This window comes from Corvus cornix, chromosome Z, assembly GCF_000738735.6.
Source record: "Corvus cornix cornix isolate S_Up_H32 chromosome Z, ASM73873v5, whole genome shotgun sequence".
Classification (NCBI taxonomy): Eukaryota; Metazoa; Chordata; class Aves; order Passeriformes; family Corvidae; genus Corvus; species Corvus cornix.
Genome location: NC_046357.1, coordinates 54077737 through 54100170, shown reverse-complemented (window position 1 = coordinate 54100170; position 22434 = coordinate 54077737).

The window sequence follows — 22434 nt, the reverse complement described above, 5'->3', positions numbered from 1 at the left end:
GGACCAAATGTGCAGCACACAGCTGGATGAACACATCATGGGGTGGGTGAGCAACTGGCTCATGGGTGAGGCACAAAGGGTTACAGTGAATGAGGTGACATCAGACTGGTGACCTGTCACCAGTGGGGGTCCACAGGGCTCCATCTCTGGATGAAGAGCCCTGTGCTCTTCAACATCTTCATAAATGACTTAGATGCAGGAGTGGAAGGGATACCAAGCAAGTTTGCAACTGGGAGGAGCTGCAGTATCCATTGAAGGCAGAGACACCTTGGCAAATTAGAGTGCTAAGCAATCACCAGCCATATGAAGTTCAACAAGGAAAAGTGCCAGATTCTGCACCATCCCATTCTGGGATGGGGCAACTCTGGATGTATGGGCAGATGGGGAATGAGAGGCTGCAGAGCAGTGCTGTGGAAAGGGACCTGGGGGTCGTGGTCAATGGCAAGTTGAATATGAGTCAGCAGTGCCCTGGCAGCCAGGAGGGCCAAGCGTGTCCTGGGGGCATCAGGGACAGCATTGCCAGCTGGGCACAGGAGGGGATTGTCCCACTGTGCTCTGAGCTGGGGCAGCCTCACCTCAAGTGCTAGGGGCAGTTTGGGGTTCCACAATATAAGAAAGATATAAAGCTATTAGAGAGCATCTACAGAAGGGAAACAAAGATGGTGAAAGTCCTTGAGGGGAAGCTGTATGAGGAGTGGCTGAGGTCACTTGGTGTGTTCAGTCTGGAGAAAAAGAGACTGAGGGGAGACCTCACTGCAGTCTGGAACTTCCTTGAGAGGGGAAGAGGAGGGCAGGCACTGATCTCTTCTCTCTGGAGCCCAGTGACAGGACTCAAGGGAACGGCCTGAAGTTGTATCAGGGGAGTTTTAGGTTGGATATCAGGAAAAGGTTCTTCACCCAGAGGTGGTTGGGCACTGGAACAGCTCCCCAGAGAAGTGGTCACAGCACCAAGCCTGACAGAATTTAAGAAGTGTTTGGATGAAACTCTCAGGCATACAGTGTGACACTTGGGGATGGTGCTGTACACGGCCAGGAGCTGGGCTCAATGATCCTTGTGGGTTCCTTCCTACAGTTTCTTCTATGATTCTGGGATTTTTTTCATCATCATGTTTGTTCATATGGCATTATTGCAATATTTGAAATTCTATCTGGAGTCAAGCTTTAGAAATACATCGAAAGAGAGTGTTCCTCTGAGAAACACAACTGAAGTTTTAGGTTAAACTCAGATAGATTCAAACTGTCTTTGAAGCTTTCCCTGAACTGAACCTCTAAAAATTGTTTTCTCTTATACTGGTGGTTTAAACTCCCTTAGTTTGCATAAATGCCAAAAAAATTTAGACCTCTTGGAAATTATGTTCTCTTTTCTTAGGTCTCTGTCACAGACTTTTTTAAGAATGTGGGACAGACTTCCCACCTGTCCAGGTTCTGACCAGGACAGGGTTAATTTTTGCTGTAGCCAGAAGGGAGCATGGCTAGGAGCTGGAGATTCTTCTCTACCACCTCATGTTGTTGCTAGGGGCAGGGTAAAGAGATTGTCTTCCAGGGAAAAGAGTTTCCTTCCAGCCAAGAAAACATGGAGGGGGAGCCAGCTAGTACTGTCTGTTGTCATGAGCTCTGCAGTGAGCATCTTTGCATGTGAATCACTTTCTCTCATAAACTTACTGTTAAAAGTACCAGTTGATCAACTATAATATATGTTACTGTTCATTTTTCTTATGTCATTCCTATTTCCAGTACATTTTTCTTATCTCAACCATATCTTTGCCTTTTGTGCCTCCAACAGGAGTGGGGGAAGTGGAGAGATGCACTTTTTTTATTTCTTTTCTTCTGTTTTTTTTTCTTTTTCTTTTTATTTAGTGGGAGTACTAAATTGGAGAATACGAATCCTAAACAACATCACCTAAAAGCCACAATGATAAACCAACAGGTACAGCTTTGGACCATGAGATAAAGACAGTGAGATCTCCTTCCAGCTGACTACCTCAGAAGGCTAAGAATAACATTGAAAAAACAGTGGGAATTTGGGTGGACAGTCAGTCTATCAGGAAGTTTCTGTTTCACAAAGAAAGTAATAGGGGGAGTTACTATTTGCTGTACTTTGTTATATTAAATTTCTACTGTATAATGTAATCAAAGAAATGGGAGGTTAGGTCTCTCATTCTTTACCTTCATTTACCAGAATCTATTTTATGGTAGTTTGGCAACTAGCCTCTGTCTTGTTTTGTCTCTGTCTCTGGACACCCACTGTTAAACAGTGAGCAAAGCATGAAACCACCAGCTGATTTCATGACAGTGCTCTAAAAAGTACCAGTTGATCAACCACAATATACGTGGCCAACTTCTGTTCTTTGGTCTGAGAAAAGTTAAGTCACCTGTGGAACCTTATATTAAAAAAAACCCTCTTGTCTGTGCTTTGGGAATACCAGCTGTCTTTCTTTTATGTATGCACACAGCAGGCTAAAACAGGACCACAGCTATCAACACTGGCTCTGAAGATTGGTTAGAGATCATATTCTACTCCTGTTGCTTGTTTGCGGAACTTTCTATGTGTAAATCAGTGGATGGCATTGTCTACCTGAATCTGAATTTGCAGAGTAAGAAGCTGATAGCTTATCCTATATTTCACTATAAGCGAAAGACACGTCTATAGGCAGCTGCAGTGTGTGTTATTTTCTTGAAAAGTGTCTCTTTTGAAACAGTGTATCTGTTTCAAGCTTTCAGATAAATACATATTTGTCAGACTTTAAAATATTCATAAAATTTATAACAGAGTAGTATATAACTTCAAATAACCTGTATAAATTCTTTTAAGAACTAATTATTATTTAACCACTAGGAGTGCTCTGTTCTATAGCTGGTTATAAATATATTTATTAATAATGGTGTAATTGCCTAACAGATTAAAATAGTTCATGCCCAGCCATTCTTGAACTTCATGTAAATATATCTTAGGTCATAGAATGTGCTTGTTAAAACTTCATCTTTAATATACTTATGAAAATAAGCAGCTACATATCTGCTAAAGCCATTTTTTTCAGTAGAGCTTGACAAATTTTACCTCTTCCTCCCCTTTGTTATGTCAAATACAATTATACCCTATTAAGGACTAATATGTCATTAAATTAGATATATTAAATCGGGGGTGACAGACACCAAAGAAATATGAACTATTACAATGAAAAAGAGGTAGCTCTGAAAGGCTTAAACACCCTACCCTTTCACCTTAGATGACTAGGATTCAATTCCTGCTTTGATCACCAACAAAGAAAAATCTGGTAGTCAGATATGAGTCTGTCAGAAAATCCACATCACTCTGGCAGTTCCTGCTCTACAAAGCCCTAGAGCTTGAGTAGCAGCTAGGGCAGTCCTTGAAACTGTTTTGGGTGTGAAAGTTAAAATTAATTCAGTCCGCATTAAGCTTCGGCAGGAAAAAAAATCTTCTGATTTCAAAGTGATAAGAGCTCTTAAATATTTTAATTCTTCCTTATGATTGATCTGATACTTTTCCAACAACTGTAGAATTTCTAGTAAAAAAATTAAAGAAGGTATGTAAAAACTGAGAAGGAAGCACCAAAGATTGTTATCTGTGGTCTGGTTAAAAATCAGTCTTCACTGTGTTCAAATTGCCACCATAATCTTAAATTCAGCTGTGCCTTCCCCCTTCTCACCCTCTCGAAAAAAAAAAAATTACTGGTTGTTATTCTGCCTTTGCAATTAATCAGCTTTGTAAAGTGCTTCATTTGGTGCGTTCACACTGTTTAAATAAATCTGGAAACACTAACCTTGCCATGGTCAGAAGTCGAGTGTGGGTATGAATCTTTATAGTACAGGGAGTAAAATACTTCAAGGCATATCCACAAGAGATTTCATATGGACAATCAGAATTTATTTTCCCAGTGGATGGTGTAACCAGTGTAAGTGAGCACTGTGGCATGTTTTAAGGTCTCCTTAACCTGTCTGTGCAAATTGCATAAATCACAGCAATAAAGTCTCTCTATTCAACATACTGAAGCTGAAGAGCACTGACCAGCTTTTGACCTCCTACTCTGGGCCCCAACTGACCCTAACTTAGAAGTTCAGGCGGTCAATAGCAGGTCACTGGGGGTATCTGCAGTCTTGCTTAATTTCAATTTGATTGCAAGGTTAAACATAAGCTCCACAGGTAACCTTTGCTGCCTTAAGTCTTCCTGACCACTACAGCACATGAGGCTCTTATGAAGCCCCCAAAGATGTGGAGAGTGCATGGGGAGGTAGGGGAGAGAAAAAAATAATAACCAATGTTGCTTTTTGCTGACCATCTCCAGTTTGGCATAGACCAAGTTGGTCATTTATCAGTATAATGGATCTACAGACAGCCCTAAACAATTGTCAAACATTCTTTTAAAAGCCATTAGTTTTTCAACTAATATATATCTGGTTTGAGCATTTGTTGAACCCTTCACTTGTCACTGAAAAGGGCCTGTTAAACTAAACAGAGGCCTGATCAGTTTTCAGTGAGCTTTGAGCCTCAGAGTTCACCTGGGTCACCTAAAAGATTTATGACAGCCTGGTACCGGCATCTGGCTGGAACCGTGAGTTCAGCGGCAAGCTCAGCCTCCCCCCACATGCCAAGTCCCGCAAGGCTGCCCTGCTGTTCCCAGAGGCTGCCACAGAGGCAGCAATATTGATGACCTGTACAGATACCAAAGTGGACATCAATAAAAGGAGATGGATGTGAACCATCAGAGTGACATGCCTTGCTGCTGGGGTGGCTGGGGAGATGGGGAAACAGGTTAAAAAAACACAGGAGAGTTATTTATATAAGCTTCAAGGACAAGGAGTTTGTCACTACTTGCTTGAGAATTTAATCTTAACATGTTCTTTCTACTGGTTTCCATCACTCTCCAGTTTTACATGCATATAGACTGAGAACAACATTGTTTTTTGCAATAACCATCTCTTAGGTTTAAAACACACTAAAGAAATATATAAATGAGATCTAAATCTAAAATGTGATTTGTGTACTTGAAAGAATTATGTATTCATCTATATAATAAGCAATGGCGGAGGTTTACAAAGAACTGCTCTGCTCTCCACACACAGCATTCAAACATCCTACTTCCCCTAAAGTGATGCTCAAAAGTGCAGCAGCTGAGAGATACAAAAGGATGAAAGCAAAACCTACACCCTTAATATGACGAGTTTTTAAGTAGAGTCAATGTTAAGCATGACCTAGCACCTGAGGAGATTGCAGTGTTACTTTAAATTGAATTTCCATTTGTGACAAAACTTTCCTGTACAGCTATGTTTTGCCTTCCTATCAGTGAAATTCAAATAATATTTAAATCTCAGTAACATAAATGTAGGTTTCTATTTATCCCATGCTGATACCTTTAAGGGGGACATTACACCATAACTAATATTTGATTAAGTTGTTTTCCTAGAGTCTGTGGAAAATGGAATAGTTACCAGAGGTCTTCTGAAGGTGATACAGTCAATTATATCAGAAGCAGAAGCAATTATGGAAGAAGGAAACTGTTATGTGAGGACTCATCCCCTTTGGTCACTCGACAGTGTATCAATACTTTTTGATGATTCTTCTTCTCCTGGTCCTCATATGTTTTGTCTGCTGACTGAAATACAGCAGGGATGAAGGCTAAGGAAAGGCTTGAACTTTGGATCAGAAAAACAAAAAAGAGTAGCTTATAAAGGACTTCATATTAGCTGGAGATAAAAACATTTTTTGAGCAATTTTTAGAGGACCTCATGTAGCAAAAGATGCAATATCTTTTTTAACCAATGCACTGGCGCAAACCACTACCTTTTTCCAGGTTGTTTATGTCACTGATAAACTACAGCTGCATTAATTTTCAACCAAGTTGCTCCTAAGAACACATTATCTTCATTTCTACTTCTTGAGAGGAAAACATTTTCTTTCCAGAGCATCCATTGATTTAAAATTTTAGAGGTTTTGTTTGCCAATGTGTACAATTAAGTTTGTCTGGAGAACTGCAATAAAGAGAATAGCATCTAAAGACTTTTTTCATCTTCAACAGCCTGACACATAGATGGCAACTGTGTAATTTGGTGATTCTTCATATCCTAACCTGCTTCTACAAATACCTGTGTGATGTTAGAGAGCATCTTGCTGTTTTGAGAAGGTTAATTGCATTTCTCTTGGTGAGGTATTAATACTGTGAACAATTCAAAAGTCAATACAGAAACCCCAGACTTTGTTTAAGGTCCAGCCAAAGTTTACAAACTCTACGGCACCTCACTGACAGTTTACAAGTTCCACAAGATCACACATGGGTTTCACAAACCCTTAGGCATCTGAGAGGTTTTGCATCTTCATAGGAATTCCTGCTGTTTTACAAACCTTGCAGGACAACTTGTGTGGGTATATAAATGTATTCAGTAGTTCTTCAGGATTTTATAAAATCATAAGAGCTTCTATTCATTGCACAACTATTCCCTCACCTTAGCATTCACAGCTGTAACATCCAAAGCAAACAATTTCTACCCTGACACTTAATGCTTAGATCACCAAAAAGTCCTTTTCCTCACACAGCTGTTAAACACCTACACTCTGTTAATTCTGTTATGAAAGATCCTAAAGTTCCAAATTTTCACTGTTCTTGAGTGACTCAGATTACAATTTTTTAAAAATCAGTGAAGAGTGCATATAGAGGAAAATTTAATGTCAAGAACTATGGCAATTTACTACAAAATTCTGAATCAAATCAAAATGACAGTTTTCATGTACAAAAGTTAAAAGAAATCTGTAAGGAAATGAAGATCAAGTCATTCCATTGTAAGACATTCACAAAAAATGTTATAAATCCTCTATGAAAAAATTTTTATTTGAACATTACCTGATTCATTTTAAATTCCCATTAGTTTTACTTTTCTTACCCAATGAAATAAAAAGACCTCATGAGAAATAGCATGTATTTATCTGCATAATTTAGAAATGTATAACTGTAAAGTTAAGCTCACAGTGGAAAACTATTAAAGTGTTAAAATTGATGAAAAATTTTACAATAATCAGCTTTTGAAGGTAGAACTGTGCTTTCTAGTTTGCATCAATTTTAATAGGGATTGCCTGTTGCTAGGCACATTAACAAAGCTCTTGTATTTGTGAATAAAAATTTTATGCTCAAATAATACATTTTTTCAATCCAAACATATTCACCAAGACTGTAAACAGACACAGTGCTAAATTTGTTAGTTGGAAGAATCTCGTTATTTTAGGTTTGAGATTCACTGGAGTAGAGGTCAAGACTAAGTCCAGCATTTCTTTACTCTCTTTAAAAGTAATGCTGCTTCTCATTGCTCAACAATTGCTGCTACATCATGATACGGCAAATATACTAAATTTTGGAACAACAAGATTTTTTGTTAAGTTTGATACCAAAAGCAGTGTAACTTTTCAGGTGTGTATAACCTCTCATCTAGAGACTGACAATTTATAAAACATTACTGATGAACATATGCGCAGTACACACATGCATTTCCCTGATGAGATTAGGAATTAACATCTCCAGAGGAAGCATATGATGTGTGTTAATGGGATATCACACCCCACATATATGATTTTTAATGTATGTGAAAATATTGCCTTGGGATTCTTTCCTTTCTCTGTAAGCTACTGATATTGTACTGAACAAAGATTGCAGTGCCATGAGGTTTTTATTATTGTTATAAATAGATTTAATATGAAGATATATTTTGGGAGGTAGATGTAGTGGAGTAGAGGCAGCACGGAGTCTTTCATCACTAAGTCTTTGCAATCTGGCCTCTTTTTGTGACTGTTATTAAGCAAACAGTGAGAGAAGTGGACAAAACAAACACTTGGAAATGCATTTTTTCTTTCATACTCTTGCTTATCTATTAGTGTATGTGGTCTACCAGCTGAGGAGGGAAATTATAGATGACAGGTACAATTCAAATCCGGGAAAGACATATATTTTTCTTCTGCAAACGGGATGAGTTTTTTCCTGGTTTTGGTTACAACAATGCATGATATCTTTCCATCATTGGCTTCTGTGATTTCACAGACTGTGCTCTGGTACTCTTACTAAAATATAGAATTTTTAGAGTCAGTTAATGATAGTCCAAACAGCCATATGACTTCTAGGACAAGAAAATTTTTATGAGTTTTAGACAAAGCAAAAAAATAAATGCTGGTAACATATTACTATAGACCTCTGCTGTAGCTGCCCTTTTTGTAACTATGTCACTCTGGATCTCTATAAATTCTGACGATGAAGAAACTTTGGCAGATTCCAGAAAGAAACCAACAATGTAAATGCATTTGTAGGAGTTTTTTCCTTTATATCCTCTGATGTGTCATATTTCTTTTTCTTCCTATTCTACTTTTTTCCTGGGCATTGTGGCAGTGTTTGTGGAGACTCAACTTTCTTATTATTTGGAACTCTATTTTATTTTTAGTGCTTTCTTTAAGGTTACACACACACAGAGGAAATGCGCAATCAAGAGAAGATTTCTACTCTTAATTGAAAGACTGTTTGAACTTTTAAGGGGATGGAGGGTTTGGCATTATGTTTGCAGGAGACATTCTGGAAACTTTAACCCAAAAACTGTAATATACATACAATGCTTTAAATAATGTGGTGTTGATACTGCTTCTCATTATTTTCTGGGAGTGCAAAAGCTTTATGACTTGTGATATTGCTGCCCTGTCAATGTCTTGTCCTTTAGATTTTTGTCCTTAAGTTCTTCTGAATAGCAGTTGTATACTTCTTCTTTATATGTCTGTGCCAAACAAACTGGGATTGACATGATTTGGGGCTCTATCAGCTGCTACATATACAAATGAAATGAAAAGAACTGAAAACAAAACAGAGTCTCTTTAATGTCTTTCACCCACTGAGTGAGGGGATTTAGAAGAAAACTGAAACATTAATTCCTCTGCTTTGTAGCTATTGCACTGGGATAGTGGATAGGCAAAGAATAGGGTCTCTTTAATTTACATAACTATCTTTGTGCATCGTTACACTTCATTGCAGTTTGCAGATATCCTAGTAAACTAGCACATGGGCAGTTGTCCTGCTGCAAAAACTGTAGTTCTGTTCCTTACTACTCAAGATGGGTGAGGGAAACAAAACAAAACAATAAAACAAAATAAAACAAAGCAAACAAAAAAAAATAAGGAAAGGAAAAACACTTGTAAATTTCTTCAAAGGCTGCAGTGAACTCTGTGAGATGGATTCTAGATCCTTTCAGCTCTGTTAATGTCATCTAATATGGCTAGTGTACAGGCTGTTGCCACACAATTACTTCCAAGGTATACTGAAGTCTTCATTATGGAGATTCTTAAAGCTTCAGGCTTGGTTAAGGAAAAGAAATAATTTTTCTAGTAACTAGCCACTTCGTTCACCTTCCTGTTGAATGTCTAAGTCCATTGGTTGCTCTGCATTCTTTTTTGGAGTGAATTTCACAATAAGCGGTGAAAGACAGAGAGGACGCCAGGTGGTACAAAGCTCAGCTAATAAAGGTAAATGTTGATGTTTGTCAACAAAAACATCTAAACCACTCAACCATCATCAAGACATAGACAGTACAGCTGTGATGATCATGAATCAGCTGCAATCATCCCATTTCATCTGAAATAACAAGGCAGATTTCCTTTCTTGTACCCTTATTGTAAAGTAAATCCTTTTCAAGGGGCCAGTGACAACTCTAATGGATAAATTACAATCTACTGAGCTTCTGGATTAAATAACAGTGAGTCTGTAAACCAAGACGTTTCAGAGAAAACACAAGTAATTTGTTTATTGCCCTCTCTCAATTATGATTGATCTCCGCTTAGCAGTGTAGTGCTACTAATTGTTTGAAAAAGAATACAATGACTTAATCTTCATAGGCTTCTTCTAGCTTAAGGTTTGACTTCATAATTCACCGTGTCAATCTCTCTAAGGCATGTGGAGCAAGTGGAGTGTATAATTGCATACTGTAATTAACAAATACTTCATTTATTAACAGTAAACCTGGATAGTCTCTGCTAAGCATGTGACAAAACATTGCCACTTAATGGCATCTGGCTTTATGCCACTGATAGGCAGTGGAAGATCAACAGTCAATAAGAGAGGATCATTAGAACTGATTCAGATAGTGTGTCTTGGAATAAAGAAGTTGGTCAGAGCAGGAAAGTCAGTCTGCTCAAGTATGATCATAACTGACAGCATTCAACACTAGTAAGGGATACTTGACAAAAGGGACTGCAACTTCATAAAGAGTGGTGTTTCCTATTGACTAATTAAAAAAGAAAGATGTCAGAAATAGAAAGACACTGGGATAAAAAAAAAGAGGGTGATAGTAGACACCATATTTTTTTCTGAAAAGTAATAAAAGTTCCATGTTTTATCATTATTTTATGGAAGGCAACTGAGAGAGAACAGACAGTCTGTATGCTCTGGCAGCATCTTACTGTATTCGTCAGTGCCCATAAATGTGTTGCTGGGGTACTGTGAAACATTAATGCAGGTCCTGGGGCTGGCTGTTTTGCATGGGTTAGGATCTGGGTACAGAAAATGAGAGAGAAACCACAGAACAGCACTGCTGAAGTCCAACAGAAACAGCAAAAACAGATGAGCAGTTGGGCAGACAGCTCGAATGGACCAGAAGCTCAGTGCCTGTGCATCAAAAAAAACTTGGTCTGGCTTTCATGACTATTTTCCAATTGCAAGACATGAACCACAAAGTAAGTCAGCTGGCACAGAAGCGAGGATACGTAGCTTTCAACAATTTCCGTTGGTGATATGAATATACATATCCAGAGCAAGAGTGTAATCTTATGTCACAAGAATATTTGAACTAAAATAATTGCAGTGAAACTTGCACTAAGAAGGAATTCCAATAGGCAATATCTTCTCTTAAGGCTGCTTCAAAGTATCCTCAAGATTTCGAGTACAATTATATCCAGACTTAGTAAAATGCCAACTCCACTTGGCAACTGACTTTTTTTATTCATAGTCCCTGGAGTGGTAGCTTAAGACATCCCTTGCTATATTTCACCTGTCTGAAACACTTTCACATGTTCATAGGGCTAAATTAAATTGAAATTACTCTTTTTCTATAATCCACAGTACAGCTCTTAGATAATCCCTAAAATAATTCTGAATAAAAATAAGCCATCAAACAAGCTTTCAGCATCTGCTCATTAAACTGTATAAAGTTAGCATGTAATATATTTCTAATTCTCTCAATTGTTTTCCTCAGATTTATTCTAATTCTATGCTAATGAGTATTAAATTCATGATGTTTCTGAGATAAATAATATGTTTAAAATCTCAAGTGAAAGGCTTAGATCAGGAAGTAAACTGAGTATCTGCAGTGTAGTAATGGCTGAGAAAATTTTTGAAAGGTTGTGGATATGTGAGAATGAATTTTCTCTAATTTATTCTTATAAATTTGAATTTGAAATAATATCATCTGAATAGAGATGAATCACTTAAAGGCACCACCAAGACTTCAAATTCAATTCTAGAAGTGGGGAAAAAAAAAAAACAAAAAAAGCACATCATCTGCCCTCTAAAATCCACTTTTGTTTTGGTTTTATTCACTACCTTTTACTGAGTAACAGCAAAATACACTTTGTGTTCTTGACAGCCTGTCTTCCCTTCACACTGTCACCCAAAGCAAAATATAATACCTATTTTGTGCTACCTCTGAAATTAGACTAAACCTCTGATTCATGGTCCAAATTAGTGCCTCCAGGTGGTTCCATCTTCATACCCTCACAGTCACTGTGAGTTGATCCCTCCTTCTAAAGTGGTTCCCAGCAGAGCCGTGTTTGGGCACAGACTTCATGTCAAACTCACTTTCAGATGCTCACTGTGCTCAGTCACTATGCTACTGCTGTCATTAAAGGTATCAGTGAAAGGCTATGAGTAACTTTTTGCATTTCTTTGGACTTATGGTTCACACAGGACCCAAGGACTTTCTATTTCCAATTTATTTTAAAAATTCTAAATAAAATACAGCCATTATCAGCTGCACACTAATAAGCAAATAATACTGAAAAGGGATTCTGACAAAACACTGAAAAGGGACTCTGACAAAATAATTGAGCTGTTGAGTGCTACATTTTCTCTTACATTGAGTTTATTAGATTCATATTCTGAATTATATGAAAACTGAAGCACTAAAAAGGTTAACAGTGTTAGGTAACTGGCTCAGAGATCTGAAACAACAAAAATCACAAAAAATTCACATTCCTACTATAAAATAGTATGAATGCTTCCTAAACCAACTTGGATGCTTCCTTTTTGCCTGATAGTGCTTTTTGTTTCATCTATTAAATGTTCTTAAAACCTACAACTTTAGTAAATCAGTAAACAGGATCGTTACTTCTAAGTGTTTCAGATTCTGAATCAAGGGTTTCATTCAATTTTCCAAATGCAATAATGCATATAGATGAGGATGTCAAATTGCAAATAACCTGTATTAGAATGGCGTTCACAGTGCTTACAGTAAGTAATCAACATTATTGACTTAATGTAGGGATTTAAAATGAAAAATACTAACAGAATAAATTGATTGGAAAAGTAGAGACGCACATTACTGTGTTAAAAACTGAATAAAATGAGAGTAAAACAATGCAATGGGATTTTTTAATTCAGAAATATATATTCATAGATATACATATAGGTATATATGGATAGTGCCAGTATTATTGATTTAAATTTCCATAGGGACAAATGAAAGCATACTGACTTGGATTTGAATGACTATGCTGGGATTCATTATCAGTATGTTAAAATACAAGTTGTTGGCTATATCACAACTCTGCAGAACTTTTTTCATAAGTAGTTAATGGCCATCAAGCCTTTCTTTTCATAGTTTTGAATGCTACTTATTTTTAATTCCATCTATAATCACCATTGTTGCACCAGAAATCTCTCCAGAGATAATGACAAAATTCAAAAAATTCATTTCTGAATCCAAATACTGTAGACCTGTATTTGTCAGTAGGAGCATTTACCACGTAGTGCTTTGTGATATCTCACATTTGTTTGAACAGCCAAGGCTGCCATGGTGAAGTGCCTCTCAGCATTTTGGTAATGGACCCAGGTCTGAGGTTTTTCAGGAACCCAGAAGTGGTTATATAGCCTCAGCTTAGAACTGGAGTTTTATTCATAAGAGTGCATCAGATGTGCCATAAGCAAACTTAGCCAGGAAAGATACTGTTGCTTGTAAAGACTTCATGTAATATTTGCCACTGACAGTGAATATGATCTCAGTCAGGATTTGTTTGTTGTTTGTCATTCACTGGATTCTCTGTATCTAACACAAATGATGTCAAAGCCCTGTGATGATATTCTTGCCCATATTAAAAAGCTCCTTAATGCCACTGGTTCTGTTCTTGTTTTCATTAAGACTCTTTGCTGTGTAAAATGTTAATTGCAAGAGCGTATCGTGAACTTGCCCTGAGTGTACATAGACTGCCTGCATAGGAACTCTGCTTCACAAATGTTTTCATTGCAAACTCACCTTCAGTTGATATCATGTCAGACCTCATAAACACCGTATCTGTCCTACCTGGGTGACAAAATCTGGAGGAAAACCCAACCTCCTACAGGTGATCTGGAGCAGAAATGGGTGAACAACACTGTGTGGTGACGCCATGTCTGGGCTTAGGATAAAAGTAGGTGATGCCTATGTTCCCTAGAGGTCTGCTCTAGTATTTTTTGTAGAAATGAGTTATTAAACTCTGCAGTCCTCAGCAGACACAGCGACAGGTTCATTCAGGATAACTGCTGCCCTTCTAAACTGGTGTGCAGGATTTCTGCTGCATTTTACCCTGTAGGTCACCTGGTTTGCCATGGATAAAATTTCATCTATCTACCTGTAAATAGATGTAATTTGGAAAGCAGCATGGGATTTCATGGGATGAAAAGTGTTGTCTGATGGCCCAGTCCTGTTCCTAAAAGCTGTGCTAGTGGTGAGTAGTAACAGGTCAATACCTCCCTCTGATTTTGGAAGCATTGGTGGAAATTTTGCCTGAGCAGAAACTATGCCACTAGGCCTTTGTGCGTCAGCTACCTTCTGTACATCTTTCCATCATGCAGTATTCATTCTGTAACAATATTATATCAGTGCTGTTCATTGATGTTAAGCTACCTTATAAACTTGCCCAGTCAACTGAATAATGTTTCCATGCTTTGCATGGCAGATTTTTCTAAGATAATCCTATTTACATCTATATGTGCATCTATATAGGTGTGCTGAAATACACATATTAATTACAAATTCCCCTAGGTTAGTCTTGCAAATGACACCATGATCAGCTAAGCGTGTGAAAGCTGTGATGTGTGAAATCACAGAATCACAAAATAGGAGAGTATTCTGAGTTGGAAGGGACCTGATAGGATCATCAAAGTCCAAGTTCTGGCCCTTCACAGTCACAACATGTGCCTGAGAGTACTGCCCAAATACCTCTTGAACTCTGCCAGGCTGGCTGCTGTGACAACTTCCCTGGGGAACCTGTTCCAGTGACCAGCCACATGCTAGGTGAAGAACCTTCTAAAAGCCAACCTAAACCTTCCTTGATGCAAGTTCAGGCCATTCTCTTGGGTCCTGTCACTGGTCACCAGAGAGAAGAGATCAGTGCCTGCCCCTCCTCTTCCCCCCCACGAGGAAGTTCCAGACTGCAATGAGGTCTCCCCTCAGTCTTCTCTTCTCCAGGCTGAACAGACCAAATGACCTCAGCCACTCCTCACGCAGCTTCCCCTCAAGGACCTTCACCATCGTGCTTCCCTTCTGTGGACATTCTTTAATATTTTGATTTTTTTTTTTTATCTTGAAGTAACCAAAACTGCCCCCAGCACTTGAGGTGAGGCTGCCCCAGCTCAGAGCACAGTGGGACAATCCCCTCCTGTGCCCAGCTGGCAATGCTGTCCCTGATGCCCCCAGGACACGCTTGGCCCTCCTGGCTGCCAGGGCACTGCTGACTCATATTCAACTTGCCATTGACCACGACCCCCAGGTCCCTTTCCACAGCACTGCTCTGCAGCCTCTCATTCCCCATCTGCCCATACATCCAGAGTTGCCCCATCCCAGAATGGGATGGTGCAGAATCTGGCACTTTTCCTTGTTGAACTTCATATGGCTGGTGATTGCTTAGCACTCTAATTTGCCAAGGTGTCTCTGCCTTCAATGGATACTGCAGCTCCTCCCAGTTGCAAACTTGCTTGGTATCCCTTCCACTCCTGCATCTAAGTCATTTATGAAGATGTTGAAGAGCACAGGGCTCTTCATCCAGAGATGGAGCCCTGTGGACCCCCACTGGTGACAGGTCACCAGTCTGATGTCACCTCATTCACTGTAACCCTTTGTGCCTCACCCATGAGCCAGTTGCTCACCCACCCCATGATGTGTTCATCCAGCTGTGTGCTGCACATTTGGTCCATAAGGATCCTGTGAGAGACATAATCAAAAGCTTTACTGAAATCCAAAATGATTGCTTCAACTGGCTCCCTTTTATCAACTAGCAGGTGTCATGGACTCACCCCAGCCAGCAACCAAGCCCCAGGCAGCCACTGTCTCCTTCACCCACCAGCAGGACTGGGGAGAGAATTGGAAGGGTAAAAGCCATAAAACTCATGGGTTGAGATAAAGATAGTTTAATAGTGAAAGCAAAAGCCACTCACACAAACAAAGGAAAACAAGGTGTTAATCCACTGCTTCCAATGGCAAGCAGGTGTTCAGCCATATCCAGGAGAGCAGGGCTCTATCACACATTACAGTTACTTGGGAAGACAAATGTCATCACTTCAAATGCACATGCCTTCTTTCTTCTTTCCCACACATTATATGCTGACCAGGATGTCATATGGCCTGGAATATCCCTTTGATCAGTTGGGGTCACCTGCCCCAGCTGTGTCTCATCCCGGCCTCTCATGCACCCCCAAACTTCCTCATCAATGTGGCAGTATGAACAGCAGAAAAGGCTTTGGCTGTGTGTAAGAGCTGTTCAGCAATAACAGAAATATCTCTATATTATCAACTCCCTGTTCAGCACAAATCCAAAACATAGCCCATACCAACCCACTGTGATGAAAATTAACTCTTCTCCAGCCGTAACCAGCACAGCTGATTACTTTTTCATAAAAGGAAATCAGCTTTGACAAGCAGGACTTGTCCCTCATGAAGCTGTGCTGGCTGTGACCAATGACTGTCTTGTCTGTCCTTCAGGTGTTTTTCAACACCTCCCAGAACAAACTTAACAGTCACTGCAGTGAGACTGACAGGCCTGAAGTTTCCAGGCTCATCTTTCTTGCCCATTTTGAAGACTGGGACAATGTTAGCCAGCTTTCAGTCAGCTGGGACCTCTCCAGATTCCCATGATTCAAAAATCATTGAGAGAGGCCTCACAATGACATCAGCTAGCTTTTTGAGGATTCTCAGTCCTTCCCATCAAATCTCATAGACTTATAGTGATCCAGCTGGACCAGCAGATCCCTCACAATTTCAGGTTTAACTGTCAGCTTATCATTCTCACAGCCATGTTTCTCCAGCTCAGAGCACCAGGACACCCATAGCCCATTATCAGTATTGAAGACAGAGTAAAGAAAGCATTAAACATCTCCACCTTTTCTATGTCCCCTTTTGTGAGGTGATCATCCTTGTCCTGCACTATTTTTTGCAATTAATGTATTCAAAAAAACCCTTTTTATTGTCCCCACAGTTCTGGCCCTTCAAATCCAATTGATCCATCAGACATCTTGCTGCCTATGTAACTTAATTTGGACTTGTGGGGTGCAGTATGTCGACCTACTGATGAAGGGAAAACTTTTTGAATTCTATGCTGGAGTAATTCACTTATGTCTTTTATCCTCTCATAGGCACAACTGACTATGAAGTTTCATGGACAGTAGTAAACAGCACATTGCTTATATACCAAGTGCTCAACTTTCATCTAAGTATTGCTTCTAATTATTTTTTAAAATCACATTGTCAAAAAAGTATCTTCTTCAAGAAAAAAATCAGGAAAAGTTGTATTATTTTAGCTGTAAAAAAAAAAAAAAAACCCAGCTAACATCCCACCCCTACCCCCAGAATCAGAACTTTTCTTCACTATTGCAAAAATCTTTTATATATCAACAGGTGCCCTTGGGCTTTGTTACTCCTGAAGTTTTGCTGCATCATCAGCTGGTGAATGTTGCAGTTAAAAGAAAAGGAAGGGAAAATGTGACCATCCACTGAGCTGGTCAGTGGCATTGAAGTACCTCATATTAGCCCTTTGCAGCCCCATTCATAGGAGGGTTTGCAACCCATAGAGGTAATCTGGCAGCTCCTAGACTGTCATGGGGCAGCTGTGCTGCCGGCAGCAGCCACCATGCCTCTCTCCACACCACTTGCCTTAGGTGGGTTGGCAGACTGCTGCAATTTCCTGGGGAATGTATCTGAGTAAAAGGAAATGCCAATTATCAGCTATTCATATGACAGCAGAACCTGAATGGGATTTCATGGGACAAATGAAAGAGCACTTCCCCCACCCAGCAGCCTCTGTCAGTTCAAGCCGTGAAGGTTTTAGAGCTACGTGAATCCTTTAAAGTGGAAAAATGGAGCTCCTGCTTCCCCAGTAGTATTAGGTTTATATATCAGCATTCATAATGTTATTCTGGGTATAGTAATGACCCAGGAAAGGCCAAACCTTGTTTCCTTTGCTACTTCTTGCTTTGGCATTTTACCCCTTTCAGCTCCAAGTGTTAGCACATCTATTCAGCTTCTAACTAGGATTGCACAATGTAATTCTTCTCCTCTGGGCTATACAGATGACATGCTTCATATAACCACAGCTTTAAGCATATACATCTTCGTAATATATTTGTAACTCATGCTTCACATGAGCTGAGTACCAGCACTTCTGATGTTTCAAGATGCATTTGGGCATTCACCAGGGATCATTTCCCCAGCATGCTGGAAGAGCACTCCATGAACCTCCTGCCGTGTTTCCCCAGTTGAGACCAATGTTACTGCTGTTACAGAAGAGTTATGCTGCTGTTAACAATAACGACTCAGTACATTACCGTGGATTTTGCTTTTCCTCCAAGTTCTGTTCACAGACTGTCATGTAGCTAAAAAAAACCACCCTCAGTCTGGTTTTCTGGCTGGTTTGCTGTGCTCCTCAGTTGGGTTTGCACCTAGTCCTTAACAGGTAAGATTATACAGGAATTTATTGCATTAGGCCAGGGTTAATTGAGAAAGGAGTTTGTAACTTTATCAGTTTTTCACATGGCAAATTTGATTGTGTGTAGGTGTATAAAAGTTTGGTATTGGGATCTAACCCTGTAATGTGATGGGTCTTCTGCATCCCGAACACATTCCCAAGAGCAACAGTGGGCTTTCCTCAACAGCATGATGTGAAAGGCTAAGGCGATACAGCTTTCATATTTCACTGAATATAGTATGACTTCATAGAACTTTATAATCCTCACTCAGGAGGAATTTATTTCTGCTTGTCACTGTCCCTAGGATTATAAAATTTATTATTGTTATTTATTCTTATATGTTCTCTATATTTTATTTAAATTCACACGTAAAGAGTCTATCCATATATGGTTTCACATTCTCCCCCTTGAATATTCAAACCAGTTTTTAGAAGAGTAGAACTTTTTGGTGCCTTATTTCTTTTTTTTAATATTCTTTCCCAAGAGATATTCCTAGTATTTTAAAAGATTGTAGTATATGAAAGTGCTATTGCAAGCCTACTGCATTCCTCTATTAAAAAACACATTTTTTCTTGCTTCTACCATAAAATATTTGTAATCCTGACATATTTTCCAAATAAAAGTGCCAAAACATGATCATTATGACTAATATAGAAGGCTAATAAAATCTGTTTCCACAATATTTTTTTCCTAACAGAAATTGAAAATTTCAAGAGATCAAATTAATTTCTTACAAATTTGAAGTAAGGAGCAGTAGCAGTAGTCAGGCCAGGTCCTCTAGCATAGAGCTGGGAATTGGACCCTTGCCTTTGCAGATGTCCAAAGGCATCTTTGCAATCTCAGCCCTGGAGGAAGGCCAGAATTAGTGTGGAAATATTATGTTTCACAGTTCTGCAAGCTAGGATTTGACTCACAGTTCACACCACTTCTCATCACTGGCACAGCAAAACACAGGCTTACAGTATTGAATGTGCTGTACCTAGTGTGATTTTCCTTCAGTTAGCTGTTGTTTGCATCATTTGCCAAAAGACAGCATTTTTCATCACCACTGAAACAAAGGTTCAGCACTATTTTACCACCAACCTGTCTGCAAGGAACAGGTATCTTGTGTAGCTTCAGGTTACAATAGCCTCTTCAGGATTAGGAACTTCCAAAATGCAGCAAACTCTTAAAAATAAAGTTTAAAAACATATATATTCCAAGTATAGGTCAACGACTTTACAGGAAAACATGCAATGGGGTTTAATGTAGTAAGAGCCTGAACTATAAAGTATTAGTCAGGCACTAACATAGACATTAATACTCTTTTAACACAGAGCAATTTCACAGCCTCACTTACTAACTGGAATCTAGAAAGTCTAGTCGGTAATTGTGCTTTTTATTCATCTCAGTAAATTCCATTTAGAGCATTTTAGCAGTTTCTTAGCATAAATGCATTGAATGTTACTAAATGGGATTAATAGCTTTTACATGTGATGTATGTTATATATACATTTAACTGAAGGTGTTTCAATTCATGACAGTCATGACAGTCGTTTTTATAATGCACACTTTTTTTTTATTGAATTGTTTTTACCCTCCCACTGGTAATATTTTTTATTAGATATTTATGATATATGATTCATAAATAAGGGTTTGTCACGTTTACAGCCTTCTTTAGCTCACTTTACATTATTTTAACTAAAGGCAAGCTTAGGGATAAAATATTTTCAGGTGAGCTAGAACCTAGATAAATAACTAGAACTGTTGTACATTTACGCATTTCTTAAATTTAGATCTGACTAAATTTGCTTAAAACTGATGCAAAATTGGAGTGTTGTGCAGTGGCCTTGTATTTTATAATGCTCCTTTGGAACATTTTTGAAATTATAACTAGATGTTTGCTTCGAACTTTCTCGAGTTCCTTCATGACAGTTCCCGTAATTTTTAAGTAAAATCTTGATAAAGACTGAAATTGTTAAATTAAGTGGATACTGCTCAAGAGCTTTCAAATAATGTGGCCTTAAACAGCTAAAGTACGACAGTCAAATCAGTGTGTGACTGTATGAGAGGGTTTTTTAGCCTGTGACTAGTCAGTCAGTACTCAAAAATAAATGACTGATTAACTGACACCATAAAGAATCATCTTCATTTATCTTTTGTGTCATGTACCCTGCTTTCCTACTGACAAAATACCTGAGAAGGGCAGAAGTACAGAATCATATAACTGTGCTTCTCTAAGTCTTTTACATGGGAAGCAGCATGGGAATGCTGACATGACAGTGAGTCTCGGCACTGGTGAGTAGGCAATGAACAAATAACCCAAGCCTTGTATGTGGCAAAGACAGAGGAAGGAAGGTGCCTATTGCCAGTGCCCTATGAGGAGGAGGAGGAATACAGTAATTCCTCTTGTTTCAGCTTATACCAATCCCAACAATGCATACATTTTCATGCAAGCATGATGCCAGCCTAGACCCTACCCCTGATAGCACCTCCAGGATCTCTGTACTTGAGGATTCACCTTATTGCCAAAAGAAGCTCAATTAAGCTGCAAACAGACGAAAAAGGAATCCAGAAGTGAAAAAGATGAGCACCTGAATTGAGAGGTTCAGCTGTGAATCAAGAAGAAATACAGATGCTGAGAAATACAAGACAGAGTCCCAGAAAAATATCCACACACACACATGTATATTTTATAAGCACTTGGTGTCGTATTTTAAACCATGAGACAAGCAACAAAAATAAAACTGGTTTGTGAATCCCACTGGCATCTGTTTGAGTTGATCTGTATCCATCGTTCTGGCTTTCCCACTTATGGAAAAGGCTCTTATTCTAACTTCCATGGGATATTTAACAGGTACTCTGATGTTTTGAAAGACCAGGCATGATTTAACATGACTGTTAGAAAATTATTTCATTATACCTCATGCACTTTTCTAGAAACTGTTAGGAAAGGTGTAAATAAATGTGGGGAAAAGTTAAAGCGTAAGGTACTTAACTTGTTGTATCCCTTCCGTTTTTGCAAGTCTTTTCTGTCTCTGAGAATGTGGCACAGCAAACATGTCTGCCCTCTCACACTTCTGTGAGTTTCCAACACTCACTGCAGTTAAGAAAGTTCCATTTATGTTCCAAAAGCTGCTGAGAAGAACAGAAACTGATCTATTACTGGACATATGTTTATGAACAACATCTATGGCTAGATGTGAAACTTACATCCTTCTGCAATAAATAACTTCTTTTTAAACAACCTGATGCCATGAGAGCATGTCTTTTGTGTTAAATAATGACCTGTGACAAAAAGCTAGGCATGGGAAAATATTCTTCTTGGGAAACATGAGATGTGGTTGATGAAATGTAACATGAAAAAAGGTGTAATGGTCAGGGATGAATTTGCCAGAGACAGAAGGAGATAGGAAGACCTCACCACTGACATTTTATTTTATCAGGAAAGTCTACACAGTCTGATTTCTTCCTTCAAACAAAGCTAAGAATGTCCAGGTAGTTCAGTTCTCATTTTGGTCTCAACATTGTTGTACAACAAAATGAGAATGTTCACTCCTAATAAATTTCACCTGTTTTGCTCCTAGGGCGAAAAGTCCCATTTTTCATTCACTGTCATGCACAAATAAAAGTTGAATGATGTTTCTAATACCTTATTTTCTTTTGGTCAAGGAATAGAAGCAATGATTTAATTTTAATCTTCCAGTTTTCCACTGCAGAAAACAGTTTCCATCTTTGTTTCAATTCAAAAAGTAATCTTATTATTTGCATACAAAGCATATTTTATTATGAAGTTTTTATCTCAAAAATCTGCAACATTTTATTACTCCACTAGGGACAGGTGTTGATGATGTATTTCTTTCTTCTATGCAGCAATAGGTTATAGGGTGTGTTATTCCTGAATTAGGAATTACCATTGATAAAATACACAAAACTCACCTGAACTGGCACTGAAATTTTTGAATGGAAAATGTCAGCCTATGTACTCTGCCTTTGAACTATTTTTTTTTTAATTTAAATCTTGTGATTTTTCTTTACGTTGTAGTAACTGCATGGCCAGATCCTGCGCAGATGAAATTTGTGCTTTAGAAATAAAAACATGCTAAGGTACAGTATGAGCTCTTCAAACTTCAGACCAAGCTTCAGGCCTTGCCAACCACAAGTCAATATATGCGGGCAGACACACAGGGAAACCAAAAAATTGATTGTCGACTATGCTGATAGATCTCATTCATTACTTTTGCTGTGGTTAAGGGAAGTTTCTCTTTTCTTTAAT